Consider the following 21,177-nt stretch of genomic DNA (forward strand, 5'->3'; position numbering starts at 1 on the left):
CTACCAATATTTTAATTTCACTGGTTAAATGAATAAAAGGCTAAGAATAGGTCATTAACGTATTTTTAATTTCTTCATAGGAAAAGCACAAGTCAGCTGAGAAATAAATTTGGAAAAATCTTTTTATCTTCACAGACTGTTTTAACTGGCATGAAATAGGTTTGTTTTTTCTTGCCATCTATGTATTAGGTGGACATTTCCTAGTTTCGGTGTACACGAAGATGTATGCATGCTCTATATCGAAAGAAAAAGCCATATATTTAACTAAACGTCACTCTCCACTGTCCTTGAGAATGGCCAAGAGCAGCTTCATCCAACAAGCATCCAGCTGGTGGCTATCAAGGAGATGAAGCCGCTATGGCCACTGTCCTCCAGGTACTGGTATTGGGCTGAAAATAGGATTTGAAAGCAAATAGCTCTATTAGAAGGGCCATGAGGTGGGAGGGATCAGGGTCTCTTAGAGGTTGAGAGAGATCTGGGCCACTTCATTCTTTTGAGGTCTATTAAATATGAGACTTTGTAAAACAAGGCAACAAAAATGGGGTATGTTTTAAATTTAAACACAAAAAATTTAACATGCAAAAGTGCAATGCAATGTGACTATACTGCTCACAAGATAATTATAGAATTACTATAAATTCTAACTCCTAGTGTGTTATAGCTGGAGTGGCCCAGAAATGGGAAATACATTTAAAGTTGGGTGAGGACATCTTTCAGAGCTGTCAGTGTGTCTGTGTGACAGAGAGGGTACAATCTGTCTTGGAGCTCTGGTGAAGAGTCAACATTCAGAGCCCTTGAGGAATCTCCAGTCCCGAGCAGAAGGCCATTTTGGTCACTTTGATGAGAAGCGTTGATGCAAGTGATAAACCCAGAGGAGCTGCAGGGAAGAGAGGCTCTTCCAGGGAAGGGCACCTGGCCCACCTGATGGGTGCGGAATTGCTGAGACGGCCTAGGGAAAGGTTATAGCTTAGGTTGACGGGTGTCTGCTGATACGTGGGACCAGTTTGATGACCCTTCAGAGGTGCAGTTGGGCAGCCTTTCCACCCTGTCTCTCCATCCTCCTCGCTTCAAGGCTTTGCCTCTTTTTCCAGATGTAGCAGAGCAGGGCTGATGTCTTCATTAACTGCCTGGACTGTGTCCCTCCCGGGGACAGGAAGGCAGTGATGCCCTGCTGTTCCCGGGTGAGGAGGGCGGTCACTCTCTTGATTTGAGGATATATCTCGCCGAGTCCCACAGGAAAAGTACAGTGATCCAGTTTACATTAGCCAAATACTTGATGCCACAGAGTCATTCATTCAGTGCAGTTAGGAAGCGGTGTGTACCTTAAGTAACCCGCAGTGTGAGTGGGTGGGTTGCTCACTGTGTCAGGTGCTGTTCTAGGCCTGGGATACAGCAGTGAACACAGCAAAGTCTGTTCTCAGGGGGGTGCATTCTGGTGGAGCTAAGGAGAGAGAGAGAGACAGTGGATAAATCAAGTTATATAATGCACTGGAATGTGATTAAGTGCTATAGAAAGAATAAAACGGGGGAAGAGGATGGGAGTGCTGGGTGTGCTCATCCATGGTTCATATTATGTTTGGTATTAGAATGGTAATCAATAGTGACTCTGACAAAAAAAAAAAAGCCAAGATAAAAGACCATCAGAAGGAATTTTGGAGCAAAACCTGTCACCAAAGCTCTTGTTTTCCCAGTAGCAGAGGGGTACAACATTTTTGCATATGTTTGTGTTTCTAAGTCTGGGCAATAGCGCAGAGAGACCGTGTTATTCAGTTCCTTTTTCTGGAGGTTGGAGCCATGTTACAGGGGAAGAAGGATGACTGTGGGTGGGGGAAATGGCCCTTGAGTTTTCCTCTGAAGGGCTTTAACCTCATTTCACTGCCTTGAGGTTCAGTGGAGATGTCTATGAAATCTCTGGCTGGTTCACACCGTCTCTGCCTTGTTGTGTGTACTTCTCTGCTGAAGAGATTTCACGTGGATGAATGGTGCTGTGGTGTTGGGTTGGGAGAGATCTCAAAGGAGATAGCCCACCCCGCCCCCGCCCTTGGGTAGGGAGGGGGTATGTTAGGAGGTGTGTGTTTTCAGAGGGGCATTCAGCTTCATGCAGTGCCTCCAGCAACAGCCAGCATGCTGTGTGTTTTCTCATGATCGGGGACAGTGATGGAGGCCCTCAGGAAGTCCTCCATGTGGGGCCTGAAAGTCTCCAGACACTTGCATTAGTGGTTTCTCTTGGGGAGCACATGGGTCTAATGCTCAGTGACTACCGTTTATTATTTTTAAGTGTCACCCTGAGATATGGGTGTCTCCCTCCTGGAAGATGGGCTGTGCCCTGCAGTGAGAAAAGCATGCAGCATTTGATGCTCCCTCGGAGCGAAGCCCCTCGCAGTGGGAAAGCTGGCCAGTGTGCTGTCCATGGTGCTGGCCTCGCTGCTGTGCTTCCAGATGTGGGTCCCCATCTCTACCCTGAAAAACGATAGCCAAGGGCGTCAGAGCTGATGCCTTCCACAGGTGGGCACCTCCTTCTGTCCTTGGCCCCCAGTCTCAGGGAAAGCCAAACCAGCTCTGGGTCAGGGCTTTTTAGACAATGAAGAATCTCCTCTTCAGGCTGAGGGCTGAAAGCTGCTCATATAATATCTGGATATTGCTTGTTGTTGTATTCTATATAAATGAAACACATGGACTCATCTCCTAATGTCCCGAAGCCTCCATCACAGTTCCCTTACTGCAGCTGAGGTCACTGAGGAGAGGTGGTGGGCATAGCTCTAGGGTGCGCTAGAGAGCCGAGAATATTGTAACTGAGGATTTAACCATTACATTTTGAAAACAAACTCTGTAATTGATTAAGGATGAAGTGTTTGATTTTCTTTTGTCTTAACTTTCTATGAATATAAAATTGATCAAAGCTGATCCCGAAAATCACAGAAATTTGTCTTTCTATATTGTTTCCCATTAATTATAGTGTTACTTTTACTTTTGAAAAAAACAAAGTACTTCAACAATATCATTTCATTTGAATTTTCAGTAGTTCAATGAGGATGCTTCAAATAAAAATTTAAAAAAAAAATTCTGGGTAAACTACAAGGTATTACTGATCTCTTGTTCAGGAGAACCCTTAATACTAAAAATACATTTTCAGATTATTTTAAGGAGAAGCATTATTATTCTTGGTCCTCATGAAAATAGATTTTACCTCATTGAAACTACTATGAATTGCTTCAGTTTTATTTCAAGGTACTTTTTCTGAAGCTGGAGATTCATATACAAGAGGAAATTTTATTATATACATTAATTTTGCTTTTTACCTACATTCTTAAAGAGTTAGGGTAAAACTATTCTAACTTAATAGTCATATTTCTCTGACATAAGTTAGAATTTTAGAAGTGCAACCCACAAGAAATAAAACCTGATTTTGAAGTGTAATAAAAATCCCATCAGAGTCTCGTCATTCATGGGAGCTCTGTCAATGTGCATTTAACCCTTCCATATAGCCCCTTTAGGACCTGAACCAACTTAAGATCTATCCACATGGTATGAGGTATATGTGTTTAATATCGCTTGTATCAAAGTGTGCACGTAGTTGATTTCTGTTTGACTGGCCTTTTCTACAGACTTTAGAAAGTCAATTTTTAAGTGAGCCTACTGGTGGTACCGTTGCTCCGAGTACCTGATTTGCATCGGCAGATAAAGATGTTTCAGTTCCTGTAGATGTTCCTATGGCTTGCTGACTTCCTCATCTGTGACCATGGTCTCACAGCCCTTCCATGTTAAGAACATTCACAGCAGCGACGGACACATAGGAAATTGACAGATTTGAGCCCTGCCTCACTTTATCAAATGTGTAAAAGCAAAATTGATCCAGTGACCAAGAATGAGGTTGGTTAGTTTAGCATGAGTCAATTATAAATAGCTTTTATGTTTGAATATTATAGGTGGGACTGGCTACAAACTTTGTGGGACCCAGTACAAAATGAAAATGCAGAGCCCCTTGTTAAAAAATTACTAAGAATTTCAAGCCTGTGATAACAGAGCATTAAGCCAAGTGTAGGGCCCTTGCAGTCTTCGGGCCCTGTGTGCCTGCACAGGCCCTATGCCCAGGAAGCCAGCCCTGAGCACAGGATAGCATGGAGATTGCCATGTGGGAAGGAGCAGCAAATAGAGTCTCCCCCATATGACAGACCCCATGGCATAGTTTAATACCTTCAAAATAGTTACTATTTTGGTTCCAGGGGTCTAAAGATAATTAGCAAGGGTGAAGTCATCTTGTTTGAACGTATCTTTAACCTCACATGAAATCTTATAAAGGCCTGGGAGGCCACTTTCTAATGAGAGAAAATATGCTTTGTCTTATCCTTGTTAACTGGGTTTCGTTGCTTTCCTCATTGAGGCAATTTATCTAGACTTCTGATGATTAACTAAGCTGAAGTTTATCTGGTACAGTGTTCTCTGGGGTGAAGGATGATAGATTAAGCGTAGGTGGTGTTTCACATTCACTCCATTTACTTTCCTTGTTTTCCTTGTTACCTGAGAGCAAATGGCCCTAAAGCCTACACCTCTAGCTTTGCTCCTTCACCTGTTATGCAGTTTCATATTTCTAGGGTCTAAATGAAATCTCCATTTGAATATCTAGGCAATGTCTGAAATTTAGCAAATGAAATGGAAAGCATCCTTTTTTTTTTCTGGTAGTTACCACTTCCAATTCTGAAGACTGGTAAATAGCATCACATGTGACTGCCTTCTCTGCCCACCACATGGCCAGTCACCTGCCAGTTCTTCCTTAAGAATCTTCAAAATTTACCTTTATTCTCCACTGTCACCTTACTATAAGCCTTTGTAATTTTACATCTGTAGTAGCTTCCTGGCTGGTGGGAGACTCTACTCTTTCCTCAAGCTCAGGGATAACCATTTTTTCAAAATGCTGTTTTTATAATGTCACTCTCTTGCTAAAGATCTTACAGCTCTTGAATCCCTCCTGTCAGACAAAATTTAAATTAAGCCTCATATTCAAGGCATTCTGTCAATTGGACCCTCTCTCTCTGTCTGAACTGTGTTAGTCATTATTCCTCAACATGACCAGTCCACCTCCCCTCCCCACACTCCTAGGAGAGAGTGTGCAAAGGCATTTTAGCCTTTAATCTGGAAGGTTTTCTGGTTCAGATCACAAGGTTACAAAATGTCCTTTTTGGTGACCAGAGTGCCCCAAGACTGATGGTGAGCTGCCAGGTACCATCTATTCCTTGGTTATACAGCGATGTACAGATTACCCCACAGCACTGCAGTTACATTGCTGCACACATGTTCTGTCACCTTAAATTGTGCTCCAGAGTTATGGAGAACCTTGTAATTATTTCCTAAGAACAATTTTTGTACACTGCAGCTCTTCACCTAAAATCTAAGCTCCTGGAAGACATGAATTGGGCCCTTGAGGTTTTTTTACATGTCCCATGGCAGCCAGTGTTCCCAGTGCCCATTAAATTCACGCATTATCAACTCAGGCATCCATCAATTGAACATTGTGTGCTCTACAACCTGATGCCCTGGACTTGGGACTAGGCACCGATGACATCAAGAATCAGGGGCCCAGGAAGGCCACTCTGGTGGTGGCAGTGGCAGCAAGATGGAGTTCCCAGGGCTGGTGATGTCAGCAGGGAGGTTGTCCCTGTTCTGGTCCTCCTGAAATTCCTGGTGACTCTGTGACCCACCCACTAAGTTTGTAATAAATTCCTTCCTTCTGGGCTTCACTCAGCCAAGTCTTATTTTGTTGCTTGGAACTGAGAAACCTGGCAGACAACAGGAAGATAAGTACACATGTATTATGGTCTCTAGAGTGAGATAGCTTGTGTGGGCCTGGGGGAAACAGAGAAAAGCAAGACATAGAATAAACATCCAGAGGGAGGAAAAACATACAGATTCTTCTTTAGTAGAGACTCAGTCTATTTTAGATACAGCAAATACCAGGATATGTTATCATAAGGCAGAATATTTTAAAATTAATGGAATCTACCTGGTACTTTCCCTACAAGGACCACATGCTGTTCTACATCTCAGCCAATTGCGACTCCCTTCTGCAACTTTCATAGCAAATAGACCAGCCAAATGCCAAGCTCAGTCGATACCACGTGATGAGGTGACGTCCTTCTGCCTGTGACTGTTGCCCACCAGCCCCACGCCTGCAGTCTAGAACAGCATAGATCTCATGTTTACCTCTGAATACATCACAGCTCTTCAGATGTTTAAAGAATCTTTAGTTCAGTTAGGGTAGTAGTTATCAAACTTCAGTGTGTGGTGGAAACCTCCCCAGGACGTTGTTTACATGTGGATTCTGAGACCAGAAAGTTTGACCCAGTAGGTCTCAGTTGGGACCTAGGAGCACTGGGTGATTCTGCTGTAAGTGGTTTGTGACTTCTATTTATTAAGTCCCCACTGTATGCCCAGTTTGGACCAGGGGCTGGAGTAAAAACAAATAGGAATATACATTTTTCCAAAGAAGATGCACAAATGGCCAATAAAGCATATGAAAAAATACTCGACATCATTAGCCATCAAAGATATGCAAATCAAAACCACAATGAGAGATAACTTCATATCCACTAGGATGGCTAGAATAAAAGTGTCCATGAGGATGTGGAGAAGTTGTAAACCTCATACACTGCTGATGGGAATGTAAAATGGTGCAACCACTTTGCAAACAAATCTGCCCGCTCCTCAAAATGTTAAACATAGAATTACCACATGACCCAGCAATTCTACTCCTAGAATATGTTTTCCAAAAGAAAAACATATCTCCACACCAAAACTAGTACACGAATGTTTATAGCAGCATTATTCGTAATAGCCAAAAAGTGGAAGTAATCTAAATGTCCATCAACTGACAAATGGGTAAACAAAATGTGGTCTATCCATACAATGGAAAACTATTCAGCCATACAAAGGAATGAAGTACCGAAACAACATGGATGAACCTTGAAAACATTAGTGAAAGAAGCCAGTCACAAAATACCACATGTCGTATGATTCCATGTATATGAAATGTCCAGAATAGGCAAATCCATATAGACAGAAATCACAGATCAGTGGTGGCCAGGAACCATGGGGCGTGGGGATGGGAGTGACTGCTAATGGGCGAAGGGTTTCTTTGGGGATTGAATTAATTTTTGAGGGCTGCTGTAACAATATATCACAGACTGGGTGGCTTAAACAATAGAAATGTATCTCTCACAGTTCTAGAGGCTGGAAGTCCAAGGTCGAGGTGCTAGTTGGATTGGTTTCTTCTTAGACCTCCCTCCTTGGCTTGTAGATGGCAGCCTCCTCATCGTCTTCATGTGGCCTTTCATCTGCGTGCTACTGTAGCACATCCCTGGTGTCTCTCTCTTTCTCTCTCCTTATAAGGACACTGGTCATATTGGATTAGGGCCCCACCTTAATGGCCTCATTTTAGCTTGATCATCTCTTTAAAGAACTTCTGAGGTATTGGGAGTTGGGACTTCAACCTGTGAATTTTGGTGGGGGGGGCATAATTCAGTCCATAAGAGGGATGATGAAAGTGTTCTGAAACTACACAGTGATAGTTTCAAACCTCTGAGAGTATACTAAAAACCAGTGAACTGTACACTTCAAAAGAATAGATTTTATGGTACCTGACTTATATCTCAATAAAGCTGTTAGGAAGGAAAAATAAAAACTAAATTGGACATGGCCCTTGCCTTTAAAGAGCTTACAGGCCAAGCAGGCCAACCAGGTTGTAAATAGGCACTTTCATCCCCTTTGCAGGGCCTGCTAGACGCCGGTGCACTTACCCTATTTTTATAGGGTGGAGAAGACATTGCAGAAGGGCGCGTAGGAGCCAAGTCTTACAGGACGAATATGAATCTGGCAGAAAAAGGGTAAAGAGAGGGTGTCCCAGGCAAAGGAAATAGCATGGAACCCTGGCATATACAGGGACTGTATGATGTAGTTATCTTACTCTGATTTCTCAATATTATCAATGTTTCAACTGCTGCTTGGAGGTTACATTAATCCTGAAGTGGAAAGAGCCTTGGCCTTAAAGTCAGATTCCCCTCCATTTGTATCTCAGTCTCTCCACATACTTTGGACAGCAACCTAAACTCTCAGTTTTCTCATCTGTAAAATGGGGAAAGTAATAACTACTCTGTATGGTTATAAGTATTAAACGAATGACACAGGAAATATCCCTAGCACATTCTCATAAGTTACTGCTCAAAATATATTAGCTCTGTTCCCTCTCATTCCTCTATTCCTTGGGTAACCTGATTTTAAGAACCCTGAACATTATAATTGTCATTCCTTGGTGACAACATACCCCTTGAAATGAGGTTCCCAGGCCTGAACACAAGGGGCTGGATGGAACCAAGTATATTGATGCTAAAACCTTTCATACATTGCAAAATGATCTTAGAGTCTCAGGACCTCTTTTAGCGGTCACATCATATTACTGTCTCGTATTGAACTTTGGGGGGCAACTACTCTCCTCCCCACACACTACCATCAGAATGTTTATAGATGAGATAGTCTACTCTTTAGCCGCATTTCACTCATCTTTGATTTGTGGATTTGATTTTCCGACCTGTGACTGGAGAACTTCAGGTTTAGCCTTGCAAGTCCAACCTGGGTGGCTTCCAGATCACATTTCAGCTTCTTTCATCACTTTGGAAAACTGACTCAGCCTGTGTCTACTGATGATGCTGCCTGGCTTTGCATCTTCTGCAAACTTGGTAAATATGTATGTCTTTTGGGATCTTCATCTTAGTCATTAGTAAAATGTTGGTGAAGATATCATTAGGGGTGGAACCGAGGGCATTACAAGAGGGCGTACCTGCAAAACGGCCTGAGACCCAAGACTCCAGGATGTTTGGGTTGCTTGTTCAGCCGGCCATGGGTCCACATGGAGACTGCATCCATGTTAAAGGATGTCACAAGACTCTTCTCATTGACAGATGTTAACATGACTTCATCAGATGGGCTGGAATCATGATATCCCATGACTAATTGCTTCTCTCCGATCTTCCAATCAAATAACCCTCTAACAGAAAGGAATTAGGTTAATTTAGTATGGCTTGTTCTCTGTAAGCCCATGTGAGCCTCTGCTGGCCACTGCTTCGTGTTCTAAATGCTTACAAGCCATCTGTTTGTCAGTTCTTCGACTTGGCCAGAGATTGGTGTCAGGCTTACTGCTCTACAATTTCAGAAAGACACTTTTCTTGAAAATCAGAACAGTACTTTTTTGGTAAGGGGAGGCAGGAGAGCACCTCTCCCTTTTTTCCTGATTATTCAGATTATCAACCTTGGTGCAGAGAATGTATCTTCAAGTTGTGCTCTTGGCATGCAGCTCACCTGGGTCTGACTCCATAAACTCAGAAGGCAGGATCCCAGGGTGGTGAGGGGCCCAGAGTTCAGAAGTCGGGGGGGGAGGTCTCAGTTTCATTATTACCAGGTGTGGTCACTCAATCAACTATGTGCCTTTAAGAGAGGGTCTTAGCCTGTCTGTATCTCAGTCTCTTCATTTCAAAAATGAGGATTGTAACAATCTCTTAGCACAGTGGATGTGGTGCCAAGTAACTTCTCCTCATACGGCACCTGCTGTTGTCACAGTTAACACCAGTGTCACTGTTTTAGTGGCTGGATGTTTTCTCAGGATTGGCTCATATCTTGGTTTTGGTTCTCTTTTTAAGATATTCATTTCATCCCTTTAAGGTACATGACACTTTCTGATAGCTTGTTATGCTTTGTCTCTGCGCTCCCTCTGGATTGCAAAGCCTGCATGGGCAGAGGCTGTGCGTTGGACAAGGAGAATGTCTTGCACAGCTCAGGTGCTCTGTACACAGGTACCGAGTTTAGAGACTAGAATTGAGGTAAGAGTTGAGAAGCTTTCCTCATAAGTTCAACATCAAAGTGTTGTTGTAAGTTGGAATTCTGTTTCTGAATGAGTTGTCTCCTTGGGGACACCTCCACTGCTATGTGACTAAAGTGAAAACTGCTTTATGTCACAAAGGATCCAGAGATTGAGATCCCCCCTTGTAATAGGCAAGACTTACATCTACGACATAACCACCAATGACAGCAACAATAGTAATAGTAATAATCATCATCATACATTCCAAGAAGTTGGGAATTGAATTTGAAGCTCAACCATAGCAACACGTGTTGGCCAGCACATCTGTGTTCTTCTTTTCCTCGTTCTTATTTCCACCTACCCTTGCTGGTCTCAGTTTTCTATTTTATTATATAAGTTATGTCAAATCCTCTCTGGAATGAGGCTGAGTACAAATCCATTCAAGTAGTAAACTATGTAGCAGGACATGTTCAGAGGGTCAGTGGGCAGCTGTACTTTATCACTTCTGAGAACAGAACAAGAGGTAACCTACGCAAACCACAGTTTTTAGGACATGAGCCAAAAGAGTAAGGGTGATTTTCCTTATGGTGTTTTAACCCTGACTGGAGTTTCTGGGTCCTGTGGGTGTTGGCTGCAGAATGGTCTCAGGAGGACACGTGGTCGAGTCTCACAGCCTCTCTGGCTTCTAGTGGCCTCATCTGGAAAGTGAGGGGCTGGGCCAGCAGCGGGTCCCAAACCTTTGCTGCCGGAGGAGCTCTCATGTTTCCTGTAGTGGGAGGGGCACACAGGCCCTCTCGCTTGGGCTGCTCTTCAAAGCCCCCTCCAACCCCCCAGACTCTCTAGAGCGCTGGGACCCTTCAGCGTTCGCAGCGCCAGCAGCCCTCTGACCCCTCCCCACTCCCAAGCTCGCTATTCAAAGTGTGCTCCCTGGACTTAGCCGCTCAGGGCGCTGCCTGGGACCTAGTTAGAGACGTGTCTTGGGCCCACCCTGGACAGTATTGGGATAGATCCCTGTGATTTGTGTGCACAGCGCAATTTGAGAAGGACTGCTCTCATATCCCGTGTCCTCCTTTGAGGCTTCCTCAGATATCACGCTTTATGAGTCTAACAGTTCTTTTTCCTTTCATTATATGAACATGAAAACACTTTGATTTATCCTCAAATAAGTTCCAGACTCTCCTGAAACAGTGCTGGCGGAAAACCGCGCTCAAGACTCTTTTTCAGTGTCCTTTGTTCAGCATGGTTTCCAGAGGAGCTGGCCTCCCTGCCGAGCTCCTGTGGACTCCTTGGGCAAGTGGGACAGCCCGGCACAGTCACCGCTGTGAGAAGCAGCAGCCGTGCCGTTTCCAGAGCACTTGGCTTAGCCAGGCTCCCCTCAGCCTCCTGACTCTGGGAAGTGAAGCCTTCTGTGATAGGAGGCAGGCCAGCCCCATGTCCCCCATCCCTTCCTCCCCTTACATAGCCCACTGTGACTTTTTCGTGTGTGACAAATCATTGACTAAACCCATAAGCTGTCATTCAGGGAAACTGGATCCTTCCTACTAGTAGATTCTAATTTGAGCTCTGTCAGTATGTTAAGCCCCGGCTTTCTGGTCATAAAAACAGATTATTTTCAGCCTCAGCACAAGTCAGCAAAAACATGAGACCCAGAATCAGTTGCTTAAACCCTCTGTTGGGAGTATGCTAATCCAGAGCTTCGTTTCCCTCCCTTTCTATCTCAAAATTAAATACAGTAACAACTGCTTTGTGCTATAGTTAAAGAGAGAGTTGTAGCTCAAATCCCTATGTTATAATTACTGTGATGATGAAATAGAGACTGAAATCTGTAAATACAAAGCCTTTTTCCATTTTGGCTGTCTTCATGTTAACTTGAGGCCAACCAGCACCTGCTATAGATAAGATCAGGAGACTTTATTTCATTGAAACCCTAGATTGTTTTTTTGTTTTATTTTTGGAGCACCAACTTTCTTCTTGCCTGGATCTTAATTTAATTTTACTTTACACAGGGTTTATCCTTTGTTGGCTTTACCTAGTCAGGGAAATGGAGCTAATCAGTTTTTGTTGCTTCTTAAAACTCAATTTGTTCCCGTCTTGGTTTCATGATAGACTTTGCATCACATCTGATTATCTCATTGCAATCCGCAATTCTAGGTTTTTTCTGTAATGTTCAAAATAAAAACCTGACATGAATTATGTATCAGAATTTTGCATTTTGAATATTAATCTAACAGTAATTGTAAATTTGGAGCATAGAACAGTCATAACAAGAGCTAACCTATTATCTATGATAAATTATTCTTTCACATCCCTACTGACATTGTCATGCTCCTTAACTTCCTTGCTGACACAAACAGGATCTTTGTTTGCTCTAAACTCAGTACCTTTCAAAGTGTGACACAGTGAATGAGTGATTGATTGCATTGAATCTTATCGATATTTTTGTTCTCAAGGCATGTTACTGCATTGTTGAACAATTTTGAATCAAGTGAGTTTTGCACAATTGAGCTTTTTGAAAACTGGCCCTCACACACACACAGTCACACCTGCAGGGTTGTGGTACCCAGGACAACCTCAGAAATGTAATCTAATGCTAGGAAAGGTAAGTCCTGGGAAACATTGTCTTACACTTTTGTGTGGTCTCATTCCAAACCTCCAAATCTGGGACTCTGTAACTGGCACAAACTCTTGATTATTGGTAAGATTTTCCATAACACTCAAATGGTAATTAATAAAAACAGACATAGCTTCACCAGTGCCTCATCAGGAGCAAGACCATTATTCTAGTCATTTCATTTTCTCTTCTTTGATGCTAAGGAGGGGATGAGTAGAGCAGGTGATGGGTGTTTTTGTTCTTTGAAAAATGGTTTGAAAAATGAGAAAGTTTTGGGCTGTCTTAGCTGCTAGACACTGCAGATCCTATACACAAATGAAAGAGGGGAAACTGTTAAACTTGGAGATGGAATTCTGTTCTTTGGAGTTGTGGTCTGTTTCCTCCTTCAAGAGGTGAACGGCGGCTCTGCTGTAACTTCTCTATGACCTTGGATACATTAGTCAGTCCTGGACACTATAAAACTCTTAGAAGAAAACATAGGCAGGACACTCTCTGACATAAATCGCAGCAATATATTTTTTGATCCACCTCCTAGAGTAATGAAAATAAAAACAAAAATAAACAAATGGGGCCTAATTAAACTTAAAAGCTTTTGCACAACAAAGGAAACCATAAGCAAAATGAAAAGACACCCTACAGAATGAGAGGAAATATTTGCAAACAAAGCGACCGACACGGGATTAATCTCAAAAATATTCAAACAGCTCATGCAGCTATCTCAATATCAAAAAAACAAACAACCCAATCAAAAAATGGGTGAAAGATCTAAATAGACATTTCACCAAAGAAGACATACAGATGGCCAGAAAGCACATGAAAAGATGCTCAACATCACTAATTATTAGAGAAATGCAAATCAAAACTACAATGAGGTATCACCTCACACTGGTCAGAATGGCCATCATCAAAAAAAATCTATAAACAATAAATGCTGGAAAGGGTGTGGAGAAAAGGGAACCCTCCTACACTGTTGGTGAGAATGTAAATTGGTTCAATCATTATGGAGAACAGTAGGGAGGTTCCCTAAAAAACTAAATATGGAACTACCATAGATCTGGCAATCCCACTCTTGGGCATATATCCGGAGAAAACCATAATTTGAAACATGCACCCCAATGTTCATTGCAGCAGTATTTACAATAGCTAAGACATGGAAGCAATCCAAATGTCCATCGACAGAGGAGTGGATAAGAAGATGTGGTACATATATACAGTGGGATATTACTCAACCATAAAAGAGAATGAAATAATGCCACTTGCAGCAACATGGATGGACCTAGAGATTGTCATACTGAGTGAAGTAAGTCAGAGAAAGACAAATACATATCTTGATATCGTTTATATGTGGAATCTAAAAAAAATGGTACAAATGAAGTTATCTACAAAACAGAAATAGAGTTACAGATGTAGAATACAAACTTATGGTTACAGGGGGTAAGTGGGGGAGGGATATATTGGGAGATTGAGATTGACATGTACACACTACTATATATAAATTAGGTAGCTAATAAGGACCTACTGTCTAGCACAGGGAACTCTGCTCAATACTCTGTAATGACCTATATGGGAAAAGAATCTATAAAAGAGTGGATAGATGTATATGTATAACTGATTCACTTTACTGTACAACTGAAACTAACACAACATTGTAAATCAGCTATACTCCAATAAAAATTTTTTAAAAATGACAGCCAAAAAAATTTACTCAATCCTCAGGACCTTAATAGGTTGGGCTGCTTTGATGGATCTACTCTTGAGGATCTTGTCTAGCTTTAAAATTCTATAAATACATAAAATCCATCCCAAGATTGGGAAAGAGGTTGAGCGAGGGGACAGGATCAGAAACTGAGCAGCTTTGTGCTTCTCTTGGGCCAGGTCATCCAGTGGGAGTTATCATCTCTGAGATGTTAGGAAACCTCTGAGAAGAACCATTTTCCAGGATGAAATATCTTTTTGCCATTTTTCTCTGTCTATGCAAGTGTTACTGTCAGCTCCCATGGGTAAGTCACTTCCTGATAAGGGCCGTTCCAGCAAGGATGTTAGGAAGCAGTTTTTATAAACTTTCATTTTCTGATGGATGCCCAGCATGTAGGCTGATGTGCTTCCATAAGGGGAAGAATCACACATAGGGATTGTGTCTCTCACCACCTGTACAACAGTGCTTGGTGGGGTGTTAATTTTGATCATGTAATAGTCAATAAATGTTGTTGGTGCATCCACTATGTGCTAAGACTTGTGCTAGACACCGAGGATACAGAAAGGAAAAAAATGTAATTGTTCTCAGTCTGGGGATGGAGACAAAGAAATAAATATGAAAAGACATAATTGTCAGAGTTCCTATGGTGAAGGTAATGAATGAGCTGAATTTTGAACAGTGATGAGTGTGCAAGCTTGGTTCCATTCAGACATACTGCCAGGTGCTGGGAATCCCACAGTGAATGGACTGTGAGCTAGCTCTGGGGGCCTGCAGGCCAGTACGGGACCTCCTATGTGAATAGACGTCACAGGGGGCAATGGGAGCCTGGAGGAGGGGCCCTTATCCTACCCCTGAGGGGTCAAGAGAGACTTCTCTTGGATGGAGGCTTCTCACAATGCCGCCATGTGAATAAACATCACCTCCAGTTCTTGGAACTTTGTTTTACCTTCTAAAAACTATAATGATCACCCTGTGCCTCTAACACCTAATGACATCATCCTTAATTTCTTAAGTTTGAGGCTTCAGACTATGTAAAACAAAGTAATTCCTTATATTAACAATTTTTTCTATCTCCAGAGAATTATAGAAAAACATATATTTATTATTATTTATTAAAGTATGTTTTCTTAATTGGGGGGGAGCAGGAGAGGAGAGAGACCAAATATTTTAGAAATTCATTTTTTCTTGGTCATTTTCATCCAGTATTTTTTTTTTAAAGAAAACATTTTTAATCTTACAGTACAGTACCTTGAAAAGTACAATAGTACACTACAACAGCTGGCATACGGGGGCTGGTATCAAGTGAAGAGGCAAGAAGAGTTACTGACTGGAGGAGGGAGAAGGGGTGGGAAGTATTTTTTTATTTGTATATTTTACCTTATTTTTAATTGCTGTATTATCTGTGCCCTTTACTTCACTCTTTTCCTCATTGTCCCTCATTTTAGAAACCTCCTGTTTGCTATCACAACTCTAATATCTCTACCCAAGGGAAGGAAGGGAACAGCGGTGGAATTTTAATCTTTCTGAATCCTGATACTTTTTGATAACTGCTAAAATTTTTGACACATGAGAATTTTGAATCAACGAATAAAATTGTTTTCAAATTATTTAAAGAAATTCCATGTTATCTTAGTTTCCAGATTCACTAACAACAAATAATTTCTAGTCCTTTATTCAAATAGTTTTTTCTCACTATACATCCATTTTTTTATAGTTCATTGTAGTTTACTTTGTCATAATTTTTTGGAGATTCGTATCAATGTCCAAGTAGAAAAGAACCAAGTTATCTTTTCCAGTGTAAAATAGGAGACTTAGCACTTTCTAAGGAAATAAGACATAGCCCCTGTTCTCAAGGGGCTTATCTCTGTTCTAATCTTTATGTACTGCACAGCTAAACCTAACTCCCTTCCTTTGGGTTTTCACAGCCTGAAGCACGTACCAATGTGTGTAGTGTTCACCACGTCCTCCACCTCTGCTTCTAATCTCTTCTTTAAAAGCCTCCTCTTTCTTCTTGTAGCAAAGTGTTTGTATCAGGATATCTTTGGCCACCAAGATGGCTTAGACAATAAGAAAGACTCATCTCCCTAACAAAAAGTCCAGAGGGAGAGCAGATCCCCGTGATGAAGTCGTCAGGGACCTTGGTGCCTTCCCATCACCCAGCCTGTCGTCTCAGGACAGTTCCTTCAGGACGCCAGCTGGCTGCCGAGGTCAAAGGAGTCACAGGCGAATGATAGCATTGCAGAGACAGAGGAAGGGGACTCTCCTCCTATGCTTCTCTTTTTTATCAGTGAGGAGCATCTTTCCTAGAAAACCATCATGAGACCTCCCTGCATCTCCCAGGCCAGAATTACACCACATGTCTAGACTGATCACTGGCAAGGGGACTAGGATTACATGGTGGGCTTAGATCAGTCATGATTCACCCCAGGGGCTGGGGAGAGGGGGAGACAGCCACCCTCTCTTAAAATAATTAAGCCACAATATTTAATGACTGTGCTCATCTGTATAAACAAGAAAGACAGAACTGCCTGACCACTTGTCTGGAGGTGTGTGGGAGAAGGAGTGGGGGTGGGAAGAGCCCTCACTGGTTCTCAGGGGAACTAGAGTTGGCTCCGTTACATCCCTGGCAGTAAAGAGAACTTTCCAAGGCTGTGGAAAGGAGCTCCAGGAAGCTGCTCACCGTGAAGGGAACCCACTCATTTTTTTGGCTGAAAGGAGAGGGAAGGGCAATTTGTTCTCAGTGAGCTCTCAGGAGACAGTCCCAGCAGCTTTGGTAGAGGCTGTGACTTAGACACAGGGAGGAGATGGCTGCCTGGCCGTGAGGGCACAGATACCCAGGCTGCCCTCTGTTACCCTCCTCCCAACCCCCGACCCATTCACACTCACTCATGGATTCCTGGGCTCGGCTGTGGAGTCTCTGTCAAGCCCTGGGAGGAGAGCTTTGCACAGCAGAGCAGTTAGACACTTTGTGTCTTCTCTGTCACCTCCAGGGAGCCCCCCTGGGAAAGGGCTGGTTGGGGTCCGTCCTCAAGCCAGTTCTGTTCTTGCACTGACACCAGAGATTCCCTGTGGAAAACTTCCACTGAGCGCCAGCACCATTTCCAGCCTTGAGACCTGTGTTCAAGCCATTTCTGTTTTTTAAGTTTATACAGATGGGAAGAGCCATCGAATTCACATGATTATTAGATACTTTTTATTCAGGTAATATTTACCTTCAAAACTCCTACTCCTGAAATTTCTGTTTACTCTTTTCTGTTCCTTAAAAATAAAAGGCAACTTGCCTAATTTGTTACGGTACCAGCATTGAAACACTGCATGGAACTTGTTACCGCAAATGAAAATATAATCTAAACAGGAGCCAGGAATAGCATATTTGCCAAGCAAAAATGTCTGAAATACTTCTACTGTTCTTTGTTCTTCATTTTTTATCTGTATTATTATTATTAGTTATTTTTGCTTATTATCTGTACATAATACTCCCATATGCTGCTAATGTGTTTGTAAACGAAGTCTCGAGAAGCATAGGAGATGAAATTTATCTATAGGTTATAACTGATTTGCAGTTTCATTATTCAGTGTTACAGACACTGTGTCTCAGAATCACTATATCCTAGCTATCTTCAGGAGTAAAGGTAAAATAGAGCAGAATTTAAAGTGGAGAAAAGTTGCCTTTATTTTCATCCCTGTGGCAGACGGTGTTGGGGCTCCACCCATGTCCCCTGGCCAATTAGCATTTCCTGTACATGGACCCAGCCTCCACCTGCGGCAGGGCAGTTCTGCCTGAGGACTCCCTGGCTGTCAGGGCCTCTGTGCTCCATTGGGGTGGAGAGAGGGGGAGTTGATACTCCCAGGAGCAGCCTGAGTCAGTGGATGAGGGAGTTGGTCCCCGCCCCTCGGGCAGAGGAGCCCAGAGGTGTGTTCTATGCCTGCCCCTAGGGTTCCTCCACAGTTAAGCCCCAGTTGCCCACAGTGGTAACTGGCTTGATAACAGGCCCTTGAATGGCTCCCCTCCCTTCACCTCACTTTCCTACCCCTCTTCTTACTGCCCAAATTGATTACCTGCCTCAAATCCTGTCTCAGGGTTTGCTTCCTGGGGACCCCAAACTAAGAGGGTCCTCTAGAGCAGAGCATGGCTCGATACATTATCTTTTAAAATGTAGTTATATATAGCTCAAATGCTTTTTTCTGATTAAAAATTGGGATAGATAAATGGCGGGGGGTGGGGGGGATGCAAGGGGTGGAAAAAAGGAAGGAGTGTTTTGTGAACCTGCCAGGTTTTTAGATATTTTAAGAAATACCCCTCCCTGTAACATTTTCATTCTTCATTCCATAATGTATACTGTGTTTGTGTGTGTGTCTGTGCATGAGTTACTCTAAAGAAGGATATATAGATATTGAAATTCTCAAGCAGATTTCTTTTTTTGAAAAGTCACCTGCTTATTAACTTTTGTAGCCTATTCAGGTAATGCAAATATAGCTGTCCCTCTACTGGCTATTGGTTTATACAGGGCAAATTGTAAAGAATGATAAATTCATTTCTTTTGCTACTTAGAATCCACCTGGGGAGAAGGCAATTCAGCTTACTACAAAGTAGTTTCCGTGTGCAAAAGTGAATGTCCTGGGGCTCTAGTCTATAGATTTTGCATTTTTCCTCTTCTCAAAGGAGAGTTAGGGGTCCTCACCCCATCCCCAGCTCTATTATTGCATTTATAGTGAAGTTGTTCAACTATTTTTGTACTTGTTGGCCTTCCCCATGAGACTGAGCTTTCTTGGAGGGCAGGAGTTTTATCTTTTTCATCTTTCTATCCCCAGAACATGACACTGTGTTTGGCATACCGAAGGCAGTCAATAGATGGTGAAATAACAGAAATGTGGAACTTTCGATGTGAAGGTATTTGGCAGTGGCTGCCTGGCACCTTGCGTGGCGTCTGAAGTCAGGCTCAGCAGAAGGATTTTGCTCCTTAGTTGCTGGTGTCTGCCACGGGCACCTGAGGCTTGCTGTCCCTGCACTGTATGGTGATGTCATCTGAGCTCCGTCTGTGTCCAAAAACGGCAACATGCCTGTGATCAGGGGTGGAGAGGAAAAGACCAGATGAATCAGAGTTTGTGCCCTGAAACAAGGTGGGTTCAGGGATTTAATTGTTAAAAACAAAGGCAGGGCTTCCCTGGTGGCGCAGTGGTTGAGAATCTGCCTGCCAATGCAGGGGACACGGGTTCGAGCCCTGGTCTGGGAAGATCCCACATGCCGCGGAGCAACTGGGCCCGTGAGCCACAACTACTGAGCCTGCGCGTCTGGAGCCTGTGCTCCGCAACAAGAGAGGCCGCGATAGTGAGAGGCCTGCGCACCGCGATGAAGAGTGGCCCCCACTCGCCGCAACTAGAGAAAGCCCTCGCACAGAAACGAAGACCTAATGCAGCCAAAAATAAATAAATAAATAAATAAATAAAATTAAAAAACAAAGACAGCTCATAGATTATGGCGTATGATGATGATCCATAAAATAATATTATCCTTTTCTCTGGCCACAGACATTAAAAATGTTTCTGAATTGCTGAAAGAAGGAAAAACAACTGAAATAAAATAAAATTCCATCCGTAGTGTACTTTCCACTAACACCTACAATGTTTTTTCAGCTACTCCTTTAGGTGCCTTTAGTTCCCGGCTTTCCCATCTTTTATTAATGTGCCACGTTTTGGAACAAATATCACTCTGCCATTTTTTCACGTCCCTTTACGTTTTAAAGTTATATGTCATATTAAAGGGGATTAAATAACTTTTAGAAGGATGTTTTTCCACTCTCATGATACTTCTACCCATAAAAGGCCCTGAATCCTTCAGAAGATCCTAAGTTTTAAGACTCAAATAAATGAATAAAAATTAACCTAAATGAGTCAAATTTTTGGAGGTTCAGTTTTCATTATCCCAAAGTGAGTGCTTCACGGGAACATCTCACGGTGCTTCTGTGATGCATAATCGCGCGCGTCAGGGCTCTAGACGTAGATATGAGTAGCCGCCCTCTGCACGGTTGAGGCAGAAGGGGATTTATTCTGAACACAGATGGCTCTCACAGCTGCGGGAGGCTGCGGGGCAGGGGAGGCTAAGTTTCCAGGAATGTCAGCCTGGAATTGGCCCACTGCCACTGCCCCCAGGCCCACACTCTTTCTTAGGACACCTGTATTAGCGAAGGGAGGTCCTGTGCCTGCCCTGTCCTTCCACACAGCTCACACCCAAGGCAAGGTCCCGGCTTGGTACAGCTGACTGGCAGAACCTAGGTCCCACACTGGCACCCCAACTCAAGGCAGGTGGGAGATGGAGGAATTGTTGTTGTCTATCTGTTTTTATCTAGAGAAGGCAGGACCCACAGCCCAGGGGTCTACTACAATGTAGGGAGGCTGTCTAAAGACACTGGGCAGCCACAAATGACAGATTTCTGCTATGATACTGTCTCGTGAAAATAGCAGGCAAATTGTCTAAACTGGCCTCTAGTGTTAAAAATATGTGTAGCAAAAAGATGTGAAGGAAGTACACAAAATTGTTACTGCTGATGATCTCTGTAGTGGATTGTGGACTATGTTTTGTTTTCAAATTTTTCTGTAATAAAACTATATTTCCTTGTAAATTAGAAAAAAAATGAGAGCTGACCATTTAAGAAAGGATTAGTTAAAATAATTGCAGCCTTGCTAGATGGATGAAAATTCTTACCTTGGAAGTCCTAAGCAGATTTAATAATCTGTTAAACAGGTGAATATTGAATTTTTTAAAAAGCAAAAAATATTACTGTCTTATTTAAGCTGCGGTTAAAATCTGTTTCCTGTGGATTTGCCCTCAGTGGCTGCAGTAGCTGCTGATCAAATTAGAGAGTCACGGCAGCTTAAATCAGGAGGGCCTCAGACATCACTTACCCTAACTTTGTAGCACCCAGCTCGATTTGAAGTCTTAGAAAATACAAGCATAATCATATGCACACATTCATGCACACTGCTCTGTTTACTATCTGTCTTCCTCAGGAGACCCAAGGGCAGCGG

General features: G+C 42.7%; 1 protein-coding gene and 1 long non-coding RNA gene across 2 annotated transcripts in view; one reads left to right on the plus strand and one right to left on the minus strand.

The window, feature by feature from the left end:
• The window catches only part of NEK11 (NIMA related kinase 11), a 276,492-nt gene that overhangs the window by 23,856 nt on the left and 231,459 nt on the right, over positions 1-21,177 (plus strand).
• LOC118894929 lies at positions 5,923-9,030 on the minus strand. Its single transcript, XR_005019789.1, has 3 exons — positions 8,828-9,030; positions 7,791-7,863; positions 5,923-6,171 (listed from the first exon to the last, which is right to left on the minus strand). It is a non-coding gene; the product is annotated as an uncharacterized LOC118894929 (long non-coding RNA).

Source organism: Balaenoptera musculus, chromosome 4 (genome assembly GCF_009873245.2).
Source record: "Balaenoptera musculus isolate JJ_BM4_2016_0621 chromosome 4, mBalMus1.pri.v3, whole genome shotgun sequence".
Classification (NCBI taxonomy): domain Eukaryota; kingdom Metazoa; phylum Chordata; class Mammalia; order Artiodactyla; family Balaenopteridae; genus Balaenoptera; species Balaenoptera musculus.